A 15,891-nucleotide genomic window follows, 5' to 3' on the forward strand; every position below is an offset into this window, starting at 1 on the left:
TTCGAATTTTCTACAAAAATTTGATTGAATGGTCCAGTGAAGTGTTTGGATCATGGTAACATGGATGGTTTGCTACTTATGACATCATGAGAAGTCCACTATACCATACCATTTAGAGAAAAAAAAAGTCGTAACAAGGTTTCTGTAAGTGAACCTGCGGAAGAATCATTGTTGAAACTTGCTAACGAATGACCTGTGAAGGCGTTAATGAAACACTAAAAGGGTGAGGGTACCTCTATGCCCTGAGCCCTTTTGACTTTTAAAAGGCATGATGGCCACTTCGTTTCACCTTTTGGATGGGTGAAAGGATCAATATCATCACCCATGGCAGAATAATGACCCTTAAAGCAAATCGCACCAAGGAACTGAAATGAAAAAGATTGCATTTGTCATCGCCATCCCATTCATGGTGCATGCATGGGTGGAACCATGACTCTTTTTGTCATGAAAAACCAAAATAACTCTCATCAATGAATCTCTCAACTCCCGCATCGATGAAGAACATAGTAAAATACGATACTTGGTGTGAATTATAGAATCTTGTGAGCCATCAAGTCTTTGAATGCAAGTTGCACCCCAAGCCATTAGGCTGAGGGCATGCCTACCTAGGTGTCATGCATCATTGCCCTCTCCAACCCCCTGCTCATCAGTCTCTGTGTGAGGGGGTGAAAGATGGTCTCCCATTATTTCATTAATCGTGGTAAGCCCAAAAATGGGTCCCTGGCAATGATAGCACTGTGACCATCGATGGTAAAGCTCCCAATGAGTCTCATCTCTAATGATGCATGCTTATTGTCCATTCGAACCCTATCGAACCCACCCATATCGCTCGATCGATGCTTGCATCATGACTCTAGGTCAAGTAAGATCACCTACTAAGTTTAAGTATATAATAAGTGAAAGAAAAAAAACTTACCAGGATTCCCTTAGCAATGGTGAACAAACTAAGAAAAGCCTAGCTTGAGAATCCGGTGCCCTCAACATCTGAATTGTAGTATAGAGAAGCATCCTTAATGGTATATTGGGCCCAAGTCTCCTGAAAAGAGGCATCGGAGAGGGTGAGAGCCCTATTATGCTTAGACCCTATTGCACCATAAGGCATTGTCTACAAGTCAGGTTGTTTGGGAATGCAGCCATAAAAAGGGTGATAAATTCCATCCAAGGCTGAATATAGGTAAAAGATCGATAGCAAACAAGTACTACGAGGGAAAGATAAAAAAAACTTTGAAAAGAGTGTCAAAGAGTGCTTGAAATTGTTAGAAAGAAAATAGATAGGGGCTGACAATACACCCCAGTCGGATGTGGAATGGTGAGACCTGGTCCAATAATTACCTCAGGGTATAGACCAATCGGGTTATACTGGTGGCCCAAGCCCAGCCTTTCAATATGCCCATAAAGACATCATCACCACGATCATGGAATGCAACACATGCCATCTTAATGTGCATTGACACTAGTGTGCTCTTGGCATAAGCCTACAAGCTCCCTATTCGGCCTGTCTTAAAACATGGATCAAAGAGTCTGGCATGTGTGTGAGTCAACATGCTAAAAAACCCATAAAGCGTAAGGAAGCTAATTGGTGAGATCCCTTACGGGTGCACCACTGACTAACTTTGATCTTTTGAGAAGGATTCGAGTGTGAGCATGCTTATTGGGACCCAAAAGATGGTGAATTATGCCTAAATAGGGTGAAGCCAAAAGAAACTTTAGTGGAGGCCTATAATGATACTGACATGCAAATCATTCATCTGACTTAGGTATAAGGGTGAATGACTAATCGAATCATCTAGTAGCTGGTTCCCTCCAAAGTTTCCCCTAAGATAGCTAGAGCCCTTAGTGAGTTCTATCAAGTAAAGCCAACGATTAGAGGCATCAGAGGCACAATGCCTTTAACCTATTCTTAAACCTTAAATAGGGAAGACAGTATGGCTACTTTGTTGAGCTGCACCATAAAATCGAGAGCTTCAAGTAGGCTATTTTTGGTAAGTAGAATGATAATGTGATATGAACTAAAAATTAGGTTACGATGCATAAAGCACACTAACCTAGAACCTGTAAAAGGTGTTGGTCAATTAAGATAACAAGACGATGGTCATGAAAGTCAAAATTTGCTAAAGAGTGCCTAACAACTCATCTGCCGAATCAACTAGCCTTGAAACTAGATGAAGTTTAAACGTATGACTTATACCTAATCATCGAGGCAAGAGCTAGGCCCCAATGAGTAAAAAGTCACAATAGTCATTGCAAAGCATAGGGCATAAGCCTAGGTGGAGTGAATATTGATGCAGATCTTGGTGGTAGTAGCAAATATTCAAATGAGAACTTTGAAGGCCAAAAAGGGGAAAGGTTCCATGTGAATAGCACTTGTACATGGGTTAGTTGATCCGAAGAGATGGGGTAATCCCATCCTATAGCGCATCTAGCATGAGCTTTAAAAAGAAATTAGGTTAAAATTATTGAATTGAAATGTGGTGGTTGACAACAATGTTATGGAGTCCTGAGATGTCGATGAGGGCCTCGAAAAGAGTTATCTTTACTATTTAACGACCTGCCCACCCTAAAAATGGCTCAACTAGAGGTAGGGTCTAGTAGTCAAAAGAGTATCGCACATCATGTGGTGTTTGGTGCACCCCCACAGCCCTTGAAAGTTTAGAGGATTGAGTGCTATCTATGCTCGATTGTACTCATAGCCACATCAAGTCTACAAGGTGAATAGCATTTGGTCGATGAAACAATGTAGGCAAAGGAAGTTGGCAAAATGGATTCGTAACCTCAAGAAAAAGATTGACCCTAAGTGCTAAGCATAGGCGTCAGCTGTTGGTGGACTGCTTGAGCTACTCCCATGGTTAGATTAGGTTGCCAAATGCCGACAGGGGAAGAGACTAGGAATGGCTCCCTCAAGCCTTCCCCGAGTGATGAGTAATTGACTCAAAATTGGTATGGACAAGGGGAATCCAACTGTTTAATTAAAAGAAAGCATTGTGGTGGTCTTTGCGAATGCTCATGCAATGTGATTTATGCCCGATGCTTTGAATGTTAAAGTGAAGAAATTCAACTAAGTATGGGTAAATAGTAAGAGTAATTATGACTCTCTTAAGGTAGCCAAATGCCTCGTCATCTAATTAGTGACATGCATGAATGGATTAATAAGATTCCCACTATCCATGTCTACTATCTAGCAAAACCACAACCAAGAGAATGGGCTTGATAGAATCGGTAGAGGTAGAAGACCTATTCAACTTGACTTTAGTCTGACTTTGTGAAATGACTTGAGAGGTGTAGAATAAGTGGAAGTCCTCGAGTAAAATTGAAATACCACTCATTTTAATGTTATTTTACTTATTTTATGAATTGAAGGCAGGGCATAACCCATTGTTTTAGACCTGAGGTCAGCCTCGATCAATCAATCCAGGCAGAAAACAATGTCAAATTGAGAGTTTGGCTTGGGTGGCAGATCTATTAAAAGATAATGTAGGTGTCCTAAGATGAGTTCAACGAGAACAAAAAATCTTGTGTGGAACCAAAAGGGTAAAAGCTTATTTGATTATGATTTCTAGTACAAATATGAACTGTGAAAGCATGGCCTATCTATCCTTTAGACCTTTAAAATTGGAAGCTACATGTGTCAGAAAAGTTACCATAGTGATCACTAGCTTGTGGCAGCTAAGCATTCATAGTGCCATTACTTTTTTATCCTTCGATTTTAGCTATTCCTATCATTGTGAAGTAGAATTTACCAAGTGTTGGATTGTTCACCTACTAATAAAGAATGTAAGCTAGGTTTAGATTGTCATGAGATAGGTTAGTTTTACCCTACTGATGGTAGCATCGCAATAGTAATTCAACCTAGTGTAAGAAGAACTGTTGATTCACACAATTGGCTATCACACTTAGTTGAAAAGCCAGTGGCACAAAGCTACCTTGCATTGGATTATAACTAAATACCTCTAAGTTAAATCTAGGCTAGAAGCAATACATGTGCCCATTACCATATTGCTGACTTGCAATAAGGGCTTGTGGCCCCTAAGGGCATGTGTCATAGGTGCAGCCCCCACAGTGGACAATTTGTGCGAGCTTTTTCGGAGCTCATTTCTCATTGAGCGACGAGTAAAATCTTTTGCAAATGACTTAAATACATGAAATGATATAATAATTGGTAGAGTGGCCTTGCTACCATAATCCACTAAGAGTCAACCCTTTGTCACTTCAATTTGTCCCTCCCCTTACACCCATTGAAGTCCTTTCACTTCATTTTTTTACACCATATCCCTTTGGGGTTAAAGATTAATAGTGTTCTCCATTGCAACCAATTCAGCTAGATGATGACATCCCTTCCTTAAGTGTCCAACTAAATGATAACCAAATGCCTTTGGTATTTATTATAGGGATGAACTCACTTTTCATGTGGGTATTTACCTCGAACCTCATTGACACATGCTAGCCCTTAGTGTAGGCTGTTAGCTCAATTACCATTGACAACATTTGGCTCTTGGTTGGTATGGGTAGTTACATCCAACACCATTAACAAATGTTGGCCTCTTGGTGTGAGATGTTATCTCTAACACCATTGGCATAAGTAGGCCCTTGGTATAAGTTGTTGCCTTGAACACCTCTTTGACAAATGCTAGCACTTGGTGAGGGTTGTTGCCTTAGACACCTCTTTGATAGATGTTAGCACTTGTTGCAACATGTGTACCGTGACCCTTCCACCCAAGGCACTTGTCTACCCATTGATCACCATCGATACCAAATGACATTCGGTGCACGTGTCATAAGCTACAGTCATAAGCCAAACTCTATATGGCCTTGGATAGGGAATTAACTTCCTCTACTTAAGTTAGCCTATGAAACTTAAGTGCTCAACATAATTCTAACTTAACAAAGATTGTGTTACAATACTAGGCCTTTTAGAAGCCCACAAATCTGATTATCCTAAGAATATGTTTAGGCATGCTTGCACTTAGGTCTGACCATATGCTTGCATCTCTATCACTAGTGCTATACCTGGTTCTGACTATGCACCTACACATTGCTCATTAGTGCTTGCACCTAGGCTTAGCTCAATTTTGCCAAACATGAACACCATACTTGAGTCTCTAAAGTCATGATCACTATCCATACCATTATTTTGGGCTAGTTCGTCATGACCTAGGCCTCAAGGCTTGGTCCCCCTAGCTATCAGACCTGATCCCACTGGAACTAGAATTGCTCCTCAACTCAAAGGGAACCTTAGGGACTAGACTAGCTTATAGACCATGATAAATGTACATGCCTTGACCACCATCAAGACATGTTGGCTTTTGGTCTTGGCACATGCTTTGACCACTTTCAGCACATGTTGGCCTATTATGCAGTGCCCTTGAACACCATAGGCACATGTTGGGCTATGCACCACACCTAAGTATCTTGGGTCCAAACCATGCACCATGTATACCATAACCGGGCAATAGATGGGTTCAAGCACATCTTCATAATTCTACCATGCCAATACCATTTTTATGGCTTGTAAATTCATATAAGCACTCACCGATGGCCGTACCTAGGCTTGGCTCAATTCTGCCAAACTTAAACATTGTAACTGAGCCTCTAGAGTCTTGATCATTATCTATACCACCATTTTGGTCTAGTTCCCTACAACTTGGGCCTCTAATAGGCTTCAAGGCTTGGTCCTTCTGGTAGTTAGACCCTATCCTGCTAGAACTGGAATTGCTCTTCAACTTGGAAAGAACCCTTCGGCCTAGACTATGACACATGAACATGCCTCAACCACTATCGAGACATGTTGGCCCTTGGTCTTGGTACATGCTTTGACCATCATCGACACATGTTAGGGCGTATACCATGCACTGGTATCCTTGACCTAAGCCATGCACGTTACACACCATGATCAAGTTGTAGGTGGGTTCAAGCACATCTTCATATTTTTATCATGTCAATGTCATTTTTATGGCTTGTAAATTTTTATAATTCTCACCAATACCCGCACCTGGGCCTAGCTGAATTCTACCAAACTAAACACTGTACATGAGCCCTAGAGTCTTGATCATTACCTGTACTACTATTTTAGGCTAGTTTTTCATGATCTAGACCTTTGGTTCACCTTAAGACCTATCTTTTTGGTTGTCAGACTCTATCTCGCTATAATTAGAACCACTCCTCAACTCAAAGAGAAACTCTAGGCTTAGACCATCTTATGGATCATGGCACATACACATGCCTCGATCACCATCAAGACATGTTGGGTCGTACAACAAGTATATGTGTCCTAGGCTTGGGCCATGTCCCTGCTCACCACGATCCGATAGTAGGTGGGTTTAGGCACATTTTCATATTTCTGCCATGCCAATGCCATTTTTATGGCTTGTAAATTCATATAACGCTCACCAGCACCCTCACTTGGGTCTAACTTAATTTTGCCGAACCTAAACACTATGCCTAAGCTTTTTGATCTTTCGATGTCAGCTCTTTCTATTATTATGAAGCAGAATTCACCAAGTATGGATTGTTCACCCACTAATAGGGAACATGAGCTAGGTTTAGACTAGCATGAGATAGGTTAGTTTTATGCTACTGATGATAGCATCACAATAATAATTTAACCCAGTATGAAAGGAATTATTGATTCACACAATTGGTCATTGTGCTTGGTTGAAAAGAAAATGGCACGAAGCTACTGTATGCTAGATTATGACTGAATGCCTCTAAGTCAGAATCCAGGATAAAAGTGATGCATGCACCCATCACTCGAATGTCAGCCCGTAGTAGGGGCCCGTAGACCCTAAAAGCATGTGTCATAGGTGTAGTCGCCATGGTGAACAAGCCATGCAGGCTTCCTTGGAGCTAAATTCCCATCAGGTAGAGGGTAAAATCCTTTGCAAATGACTTAAATATGCAATAGGGTATTGTAAGTGGTACAATGACCTTACTGCCATAATCCACTAAGATTCAGCCCTTTGTCACTTTGATTCATCCCTCCCCTCACACCTACTAAAGTTTTAAGTGGTACAATGACCTTACTGCCATAATCCACTAAGATTCAGCCCTTTGTCACTTTGATTCATCCTTCCCCTCACACCTACTAAAGTTTTCTCACTTTATTTTTTTACATCATAACTCCTTAGGGTTTGAGATGAATTGTGTTCTCTATTGCAACCAAATTGGCTAGGAGATGATATCCCTCCCTTGAGTATCTAACTAAATGACAACCAAATGCCCTTAGTATTTGTTATAGGGATGGGATCGCCCTTGGTGCGAGCACTTACCTCAAACCCCATTGGCACACGCTCACCCTTAGTGTAGGCTATTACCTTGAATGCCATTAATAGTATCTAGCCCTTGTTTGGTGTAAAAAATTACATCCAACACCATCAATAGATACTAGCCTCTTGGTGTTAGATGTTTCTTCAGACACTATTACCAAATGCTGACAGCTAGTATGGGTAGTTACCTCAACCACCATCAGTATAAGTGGGCCCTTATTGCTAGTTGTTGCCTTGAACACCTTTTTAGTAGATGCTAGCACTTGGTGCTATTATTGCCTTAACACCTATTTGGTAAATGCTACCACTTAGTATGGTATGTGTACCGTGACCATCCTACCTAAGGCATTTATCTACCCCTTAATTACCATTGGCACCAAATGACTCTTAGTGTATGTGTCACAAGCTATAATCTTAAGCCAAACTTTGTGTGGCCTTGGATAGGGAATTACCTCCATCTACCTAAGTCAGCCTATAAAACTTAAGTGCTCAGTATAATTTCAGCTTGTCAAAGGTTGTGCTGCAGTACTGGGCCTTCTAGAAGCACATAAATTTGATCTTTCAAAGACTATGTTCTAGCGTGCCCACACCTGGGTTTGACCATGTGCCTACACCTCAATCAATAGTGCCTACACTTGGGTTTGACTGTGTGCCCACACATCACTCACCAATACCCATACCTGCGCCTGAACACCGTACCTGAGCCTTTGAAGTCTTGATCACTGCCTATACCATAATTTTGGGCTAGTTCCTTATGACCAAGGCCTTTAGTAGGCCTCAAGACTTGGTCCTAGCAATTAGACCCTATCTCACTAGAACTGAAACTATTCTTTAACTCAAAGAGAACCCCTGGGCATAGACTAGTGTCATGGTTAGGCCTTGGTGTGCCTCACTCCTACCATGTTAACACTAAGCTGAGCAATAGTCAAGCTTTATTGGTGGGACAATGGTCCTAAAGTAATGAGCATATAGTATAAGCCTAAGAACATGTTGCTAATAGTATTTACAAGTGGTGTGAGCCTTAGTCCCTAAAAAGTTAGAGCAAGCATGAACCAGTGGGTAGGCACCTTAAAGTTAAGTGAATAGTGTGATCGGGTGGATCGGTGGATCCATGAGCTTTATATAGGCTCTGAGTTACCCTTTTAGATGTGCTAGAGTCAAGGTAGATGAGTCGTAAAACCATCATGGAGACATGGTTGAATGCAAAGTCAAGCTGAGTTTATGTAAAAGTTAGAGAGACTTGTGATTCCTTTTGGAATTAAACAAAGGTAATAAAGCCTATGAGATATCTGTGCATGAGTTTAAGTTTGAGATAACGAGTATTAAGATGCCTTTACAAGAGCAGTTGGCTAAAGGGTCACACCTAAAAAGGTGACCTTTGAAGGGCCAAAAAGACCTCAGTTGTGGGATGACCAAAGTGTTTGAATACCACCACACTAAGGTCTATTGTGGGTGGTGCCCTATGAGTGTGGTTGACCTAAGCACTACATCTAGAGGGGTACATCGAAGAGTTGGTATCGTAAGTGTTGCAGGCAAGAAGCTTAATGCGGCCTTAGGTAAGAAACTACCATCTGTATGCCTAAGTAAACCTTAAACTGACTTTGTTCCATACACTAACTGATAGTGCTATGTGCTTATGTTAAAACTCAACTTAACCTCCTAGGAGTTTAAGAGAAAGCTAGGAAGGAAATGGTTAAGATAAGAGTTATACATTTACTTGATAGGGTATGTACACTTACTCTTGGAACAAGTCCTTATGCATTCTTTACAAAGGCTCTCGAGGCTTATGTCCCTAATGCTTCACACTCTTGCTTCTTCTCTATTGTCACTTGGTTATTACTTATGGCTTATGGCTTATGTACAAATGAGAGGAAGGCTCTCTTATTAATACTTGAGCCCCCTCAGTACTTGTGGTTACAATAGATCTAAGTGTATGGCCATTGAGGGTCTTTTAGACAGTTTTAGGGTGCCTAGGCCCCAACAAGGTTGGTTAAGGCCTTTCTAGAAACATATTGATTTATGGCTCCCTATTGAGCCCTTAGGTATGAAAGAGTTTGGGCATTCTTACTAAGTACCCATGCTTAGCAAGTTCTAAAGCCTTCTTCATATGACTGCCACTCCACCCATTGCTAGGGCCTTCTAGAAGCTTCCTTATCCGGGTGCTATAGTGCTTATCACTGTGCTTACGCCTGGCCTTTCTAGAACCTTCAATCCTTATGCACTTAGCCTACCTCCATGCATTTCTAGACCCTTCCATGCCCCTTCACCTAACCTATCTCTAGGTGGTTTTAAGCCTTTCCATGACCGTGCACCTAGCTTGTCTCTAAGTGGTTTTAGGCCTTTTTATGCCAGATTACTTGTGCCACATCTTGGAGTGTTCTAGAACCTTTCAACAACCAGTCCTCATGCCTGGCACCGTGTAGCTCACCACGAGTGTACTCTTACACTCTTACACTTTGGCCTTGGCCTTAGCTCTCACATTTGTATAATGTATGTGCCTTTAGGCCTCAATTTTGATCCTTTCTAGTGTTTTGCCCATACTATCTCGAGCAAGTCTGATTACTCAACCCTTTTGGTCTAGGACTCATGCGTGGTCTATGACATAGGTGTGTGATTGGTGTGTTAGGTCACTTCTAGTAGGGCACATCGATGTGTGGCAAAGCAAGTGGTCATTCATTTTTTTGAGGGTTATGATATACAAGGGTGACTTAAAGCCACAACATTATGAGATCATAAAGAAAGCCATGTAATAGCACATATTGAGTAATCGAGATTCAATTTTAGAGGCAAATGTTGAAATCAACATAGGGTGTAATAAAGCTAGGATGAGACCATCTACATCAACAATGAAAAAGTACGATAAGAGGTGTCTCATCTGATAGGATCTTAACCTAATCCTTGAGAGCACAAGTGTGGGACATGTGGGAAAATATCAATAGTGTGTAAAAACAAAGTTAGGTGTGGTCTTAGCATTGATGAGGACATTGACATAGTAAATAGAGGAGATTGTCATGGTCAGGCTTTGGTGTGGCTCGATCCTACCATGATTGAACCTGAGCTAAGTAATGGTCAAGGCCTTGTTGGAAAGATGTGGTCCTTGAGCAGTAAGCATGCAGTATAAGCCTAAAAACATGTCGTTGATAATATGTGTGGGTGGTGTAAGCTGTAGGCCCTAAGATCCATAGGTAAGTGCAAGCCAGTGGGTGGGTGCCTTGAAGCCAAGTAGCCAGTCAGGTGCTATTGATTGAAGTCGTACATGGGCACCATCGAGTGGGTTAGTGGAGCAATGAGTGGAATTTTAAAATTATGGTGGTCAAAAGATAAGTCTCTGAGCCATAAGTTGGTTTAAAGAAGGCCCTAAGATGGCTAGCAAGAAAAGTGTTCCCATTTCATACATTCTTATGGTTCCTAGTAGGATGGTTGGGAAAAGCTCTTATGCTCTTTATAAAAGGATGACTGGTGTCAGCTCTCCATCACCCCCTTGGCTAGTAAGTGGGTAGGGCTTTGCTAGTCTGAAGTGAGCTATTCCTAGGCACATGTGGTGTCTAGGTGAGTGGGTATCATCAGGTCATGAGTGTGACATGATGTCTCATTGAGTCAGGTAAACCCAAGTATGGTTGATGCCGATGGGCCTTAGATCACTCCAGTGCATTAAACCATAGGGTTAGATGTTAGCATTCACTATGCCTTTGGTTTCCCCTCTTTGAGCCTGTTTGATAAGTAACCAAGGATCATGAGGTGGTATTTGCATAAGAGAGGTACCATCAAGCTTGAGAGATGAGCGGGCTAGCAAGTAGGCACACTACTAGACCTTTAGGGCCAATTGGTAAAAGTGTGCTATGGTAGGGGTAGCACACCCAAGTCCCTTGAGGTGCAATGGGCATGATGTATAGTGTCTATAATGCATGCAAGTAGCCTCGAATGAGACTAAGGGCTGAGGCCTTGAGTTATGTGTTATAAGACGAGCCTAGTGTGGCTCCTTGTTGGTTGCTGACCAGCATCTATGTTCTGCCTTTGGGTTCAAGGCATAAGAGCTTGCAAATGTTCCAGGCAGGCATGGTGTTAGGTTCTCACTATACCAAAAAGAAATAATATTATTAGAACTTGGGTGGTGCTCCTTTGTGAGCAAGGTGAGTTAGCACTCAGGACCTTGATGCCTCAGAGCAGAGATGGGTGCTTGTGGCCACCCTGAGAATATAGGTTGATGAGAGTTGGGTTCCTCTTTATCAAGTTTAGGAATGTTACATGTGACCTTATGGGGTTCGAGCTAGGAAAGGCTCACATGTATATGGCTTGATGGATCGACATCAAGCTGTCTATAGGAAAATGGACTTATGAAAGGCTGACCTCGACTATGAGTAGTCTTGGTGCTACATGGACACGTGGTTTTGGTCTAGAGAATGCATGGCTTGTGAGAACTAGCTTACAGACCATGACACATGCACATGCCTCGACCACCATTAGGACATGTTGGCCCTTGGTCTCGACACATGCTTCAACCACCACTGGCATATGCTAGCTCTTTGTGCGGGTAGTTCTGTTGAACATCATCAGCACATGTTGGGCACACACCACACATGGGTATCCTCAGCCTAGGCCTCATAGAATGTCCACCATAGCTAGACAATAGGTGGGTTCAAGCACATCTTTATATTTCTTATGTGCCAATGCAATTTTTATGGCTTGTAAATTCATATAAGTGCTCACCAGCACCCCCACCAAGGCCTGGCTCAATTCTACTAAACCTGAACACCATGCTTGAGCCTTTGGAGTCTTGATCACTGCCTATACCACTGTTCTAGGCTAGTTCTTTATGACTTGGGCCACCAGTATGCCTTAAGGCTTAGTCTCTCTTACTGTCAGACCCTATCCTGCTAGAGCTAAAACTACTCTTTGACTCAGAGAGAACCCTTAGGCTTAGACCAACTTGTGAACTGTAACACATACACATGCTTCAATTGCCATCAAAACATGTTGGCCCTTGGTCTTGGCACATGCTTTGACCACTATTGGTATATACACCCTTTGTGCAGGCAGTTCCCTCAAACACCATCAGTACATGCTAGGTCGTGCACCAAGCATGGGTATCTTAGGCCCGAGCTACGCACCATAATCAGATAGTAAGTGGCTTCAGGCACATCTTCAGATTTTTACTGTGCTAATGCCATTTTTATGGCTTGTAAATTCATATAACACTCACTAGTGCCCGTACCTAGGCTTGGTTTAATTCTGCCAAACTTAAACATTTTGCTTGAGCCGTTGGAGTCTTGATCACTACCCATACCATTGTTTTGGGCTAGTTCCCCATGACCTTGAGGCTTACTAGAGGACCAGGTTGTGGGGAACTAGCCCAAAATAATGGAATAAGCAGTGATTAAGACTTCAGAGACTTAGGCATGGTGTTTAGGTTTAACAAAATTGAGCTAGCCTAGGTACGAGTGTTAGTGAATGATGCACAGGTATATAATTAGACCCAGGTGCGGGCATTGATGATTGAGGTCTAGACACATGATTAGACCCAACTACAAGATACCTGAATATAGTCCTGCAAGGATCAAATTTATGGGCTTCTAAAAAGCCTAGTACTGCAGCATAATATTTGACAAGCTGGAATTATGATAAGAACTTGAGTTTCATAGGCTAACTTAGGCAAACAGAGTCAATTCCCTATCTAAGGCCACATGAAATTTGGCTTAAGACCAGAGCCTGTGACACATGCACAGAGTGTCATTTGGTGTTTATGGCAATCAAGGGGTAAAAAAATGCTTTAGTTGAAAAAGTCATGGTACACATACGGCACTAAGTGCCAACATCTACCAAAGAGGTGTTCATGGCAACAACCCGCACCAAGTGCTAGCATCTACCAAATAGGAGTCCAAGGCAATAACCCACACTAAAGGCCCACTTATGCTGATGGTGGTCAGGGCAAGTGCCTCTATCATGGGTTAAGACTTAAGCTCTAAATTGTACAACTTCAAGACTAGGGAATAGACTCATCTGACATCTTAGATCAGCCTTTAATTAGACCAGTGCATATGAACTTGAAAATGTAAGGCTAGCTACCCCAATCTGCTAGTAGACAGGGCCACACATAAACTATTTAATGGAAAGCTAAAAAGAACAATAGAGATAGGCAAGAGAAAACTTGTGTTACTCAAGTTGTGGTGTGTATAATGAGGGTGGAGGCACCTTTTATTTATAGCTAAAGCTGACTTTGTTCCTATCTTAGGGCTCACAAAGAGTCCAATAAATATAAGAGATTATAATAAGATTACATTGGAGAGTTCTAATTTTACATGGACTTTATTGGAAATGAGTTTGAACCCGCTTGAACTCTTGGTCGAGGTAGGTGCCCATACTAAAGGCCAGATTATGTCGATGATGGTTAAGGCATGTGCTCGTACCATATGCTAGCATGTGTCAATAATGGTCAAGAAATTGGTCGAAGTTTGATTTTAGGCCACAGTGCACATGTTGGGCTCGGACATGTGATGATACCACATTTTTTTGCCTGGGGCACCATTGCTAGAGCATTACTTGAGAACTTGACTGGCGACATTAGGGGTTTCAACAATTGGGAGAAACGACTGAATGGTGTGCGCACATGATGTATGATGGCTGCTGGTTCTTGGCCCTTATATTGGCCTCCTATCCCTCAAGGAACCTCGATAACTCACATCCCCTTAAAGAGTATAAAAGAGTTTACAAGTTTGTAGCCAATAGCCATTCAAGTGTTTGAAATGGGGATGCTTTTTCAAATGGCCACAAAATTTTCCACACTTTAATTTTTTAGCTGAATTATTTATGGATACAAACAAAAATACAAGGATCACATATAACAAATTTAGGGCCAAAACTCCTAAAAAATTTTCAAAAAATCCTAAATCATGAAAAATAAAAAATAAGTCATCTTGCCATGAAACTTCACACAAAGGCTTAAAATATTGTTATATGAATTTACAAGCCATAAAAATGAAATTGGCATGACAGAAATATGAAGATATGCCTAAACCCACCTATTTTACCGATCGTGGTACGTATGGTGCATGACCTAGCATGTGCTAACAATGTTTGAGGAAGCTACCCACACTAACGGTCAGCATGTGCCAATGGTGGTCAAAGCATGTGCTGAGACCAAGGTCAAACATGTCCCGATGGTGGTCAAGGTGTTATGGTCTATGCATCTATACGCAAGTCTTAAACCAAGTGGGTTAGGAAATGTAGCTTGTTTAGGTTAGTGTGAGAAAAGGATTGGGAATGATCAAGACAAAGGTCTTAAAGGCAAATACGAGGCTTAAGTGTATGGACTAGGGCTTAAGCTAAGGTGCAAAGCATGGCAATGTGAGTAGCCTAGTGCCAAGAATGAGGACTATTCGTTAGAAGGATCTAGAACACCCTAAAAGAGTGGCGCAAGTAGACAGGCATAGAAGGCTTTAGATTAGCTAGGAGACAGGCCAAGCACATAGACATAGAAAAGTTTGAAGAAGCTTGTAAGCAGGCTAAGTACACAAGCATCGAAGGTTCCAAAAGGGCCAGGTACAAGAATAGTACTAAGTACTATAGCACCTAGACAAAAAAAGCTCTAGAAGGCCCTAGCTATGTACATAGCAGTAACTAAACGAGGAAGGTTCTGGAACCTATTAGGCACAAGCACTCAAGGAAGTGCCTGGACTATTTCAAACCTGAGGTTTAATTAGGAGCCTAGAATAAGCTAGATTCTGTAAAGGCCTTAACTAACCTAAGAAGTGTTTAAAGATCATGGAAGGGTCAAGAAGGCCTATGAGGGTTACACACTTGAATCAATAAAGGCCATATGAGCTGGGAAGGCTTAAGTATAAATAAGGGCCTTCCCCTTTATTTATAAGAAGTTAGAAGCAATAAGAAAAAAGTAAAAGGAACCAAGTCATAGACTTAGCCATACTTACAAACTTAGGGATAGACTTAGAAATCATTATAAGGACATTAAGCAATTGTATATGGCATCAAGTAAATAGAAATTACAATTGCTTTAACTCTTCTTCCTAACTTGCTTCCAAGCTTTTGGGGAGCTAATTGACTACACAGCATAAGTGATTAGCACAGAGTTGAAAAGGAGGCTGACTTAGGCATATGGATGATAATTTTTAGCCTAAGGCTGCATGGGTGCTAAGATTAAGCTCCCAGTCCATGACAATTGGTATCAAAGCTAATTCCAACTAAAGTTGGTATCAAAGCAGGTTTTGACCATGATAGGATCAGAACCTTTATTACGACTTGAATTAGTGCCGGTTTAGTGAACACAGGTAGCTTATGTGCTAGTGTATCATTTGTGCCGTTCACTTGTATGTGAGGTTGCGTGCTACACATTGCTGGTCATAAGTGCCAATAGTAAGGCACAAAGATACTTGAGTGCTCCTAAAAATGTACGAAAGATCCTTAGTTTAAGCTTCACGTTTATGGTTGAGTGCATGAGTGATGTTTATGAGAGCCATCCACTCACGTGCAAGGGGAAAAAAGCTAGTTTGATGGAGAGATTATCATCCAAAATCTAGTTCAAGGGTACCAAAGATTGTATATGAGTGCTAGACTCCACACAGAAAGAGTTTGAAGAAAGGTAAAAGCCATGGGTAAAAGTCGAGTACTTGAAGTAAAA

The 15,891-nt window shown here is 41.5% G+C and overlaps 2 non-coding genes across 2 annotated transcripts; both read left to right on the top strand.

The window, feature by feature from the left end:
- Positions 1 to 459: 459 nt before the first annotated feature.
- On the top strand, positions 460 to 615 carry LOC149515672 (5.8S ribosomal RNA). Its single transcript, XR_016326367.1, has one exon. It is a non-coding gene; the product is annotated as a 5.8S ribosomal RNA (ribosomal RNA).
- Positions 616 to 848: 233 nt separating this feature from the next.
- LOC149515673 (25S ribosomal RNA) lies at positions 849 to 4,215 on the top strand. Its single transcript, XR_016326383.1, has one exon. It is a non-coding gene; the product is annotated as a 25S ribosomal RNA (ribosomal RNA).
- Positions 4,216 to 15,891: the final 11,676 nt, after the last annotated feature.

This window comes from Durio zibethinus, chromosome 12 (genome assembly GCF_047325235.1).
Source record: "Durio zibethinus cultivar Kanyao isolate XHJ-2024 chromosome 12, ASM4732523v1, whole genome shotgun sequence".
In the NCBI taxonomy this organism is placed as follows: domain Eukaryota; kingdom Viridiplantae; phylum Streptophyta; class Magnoliopsida; order Malvales; family Malvaceae; genus Durio; species Durio zibethinus.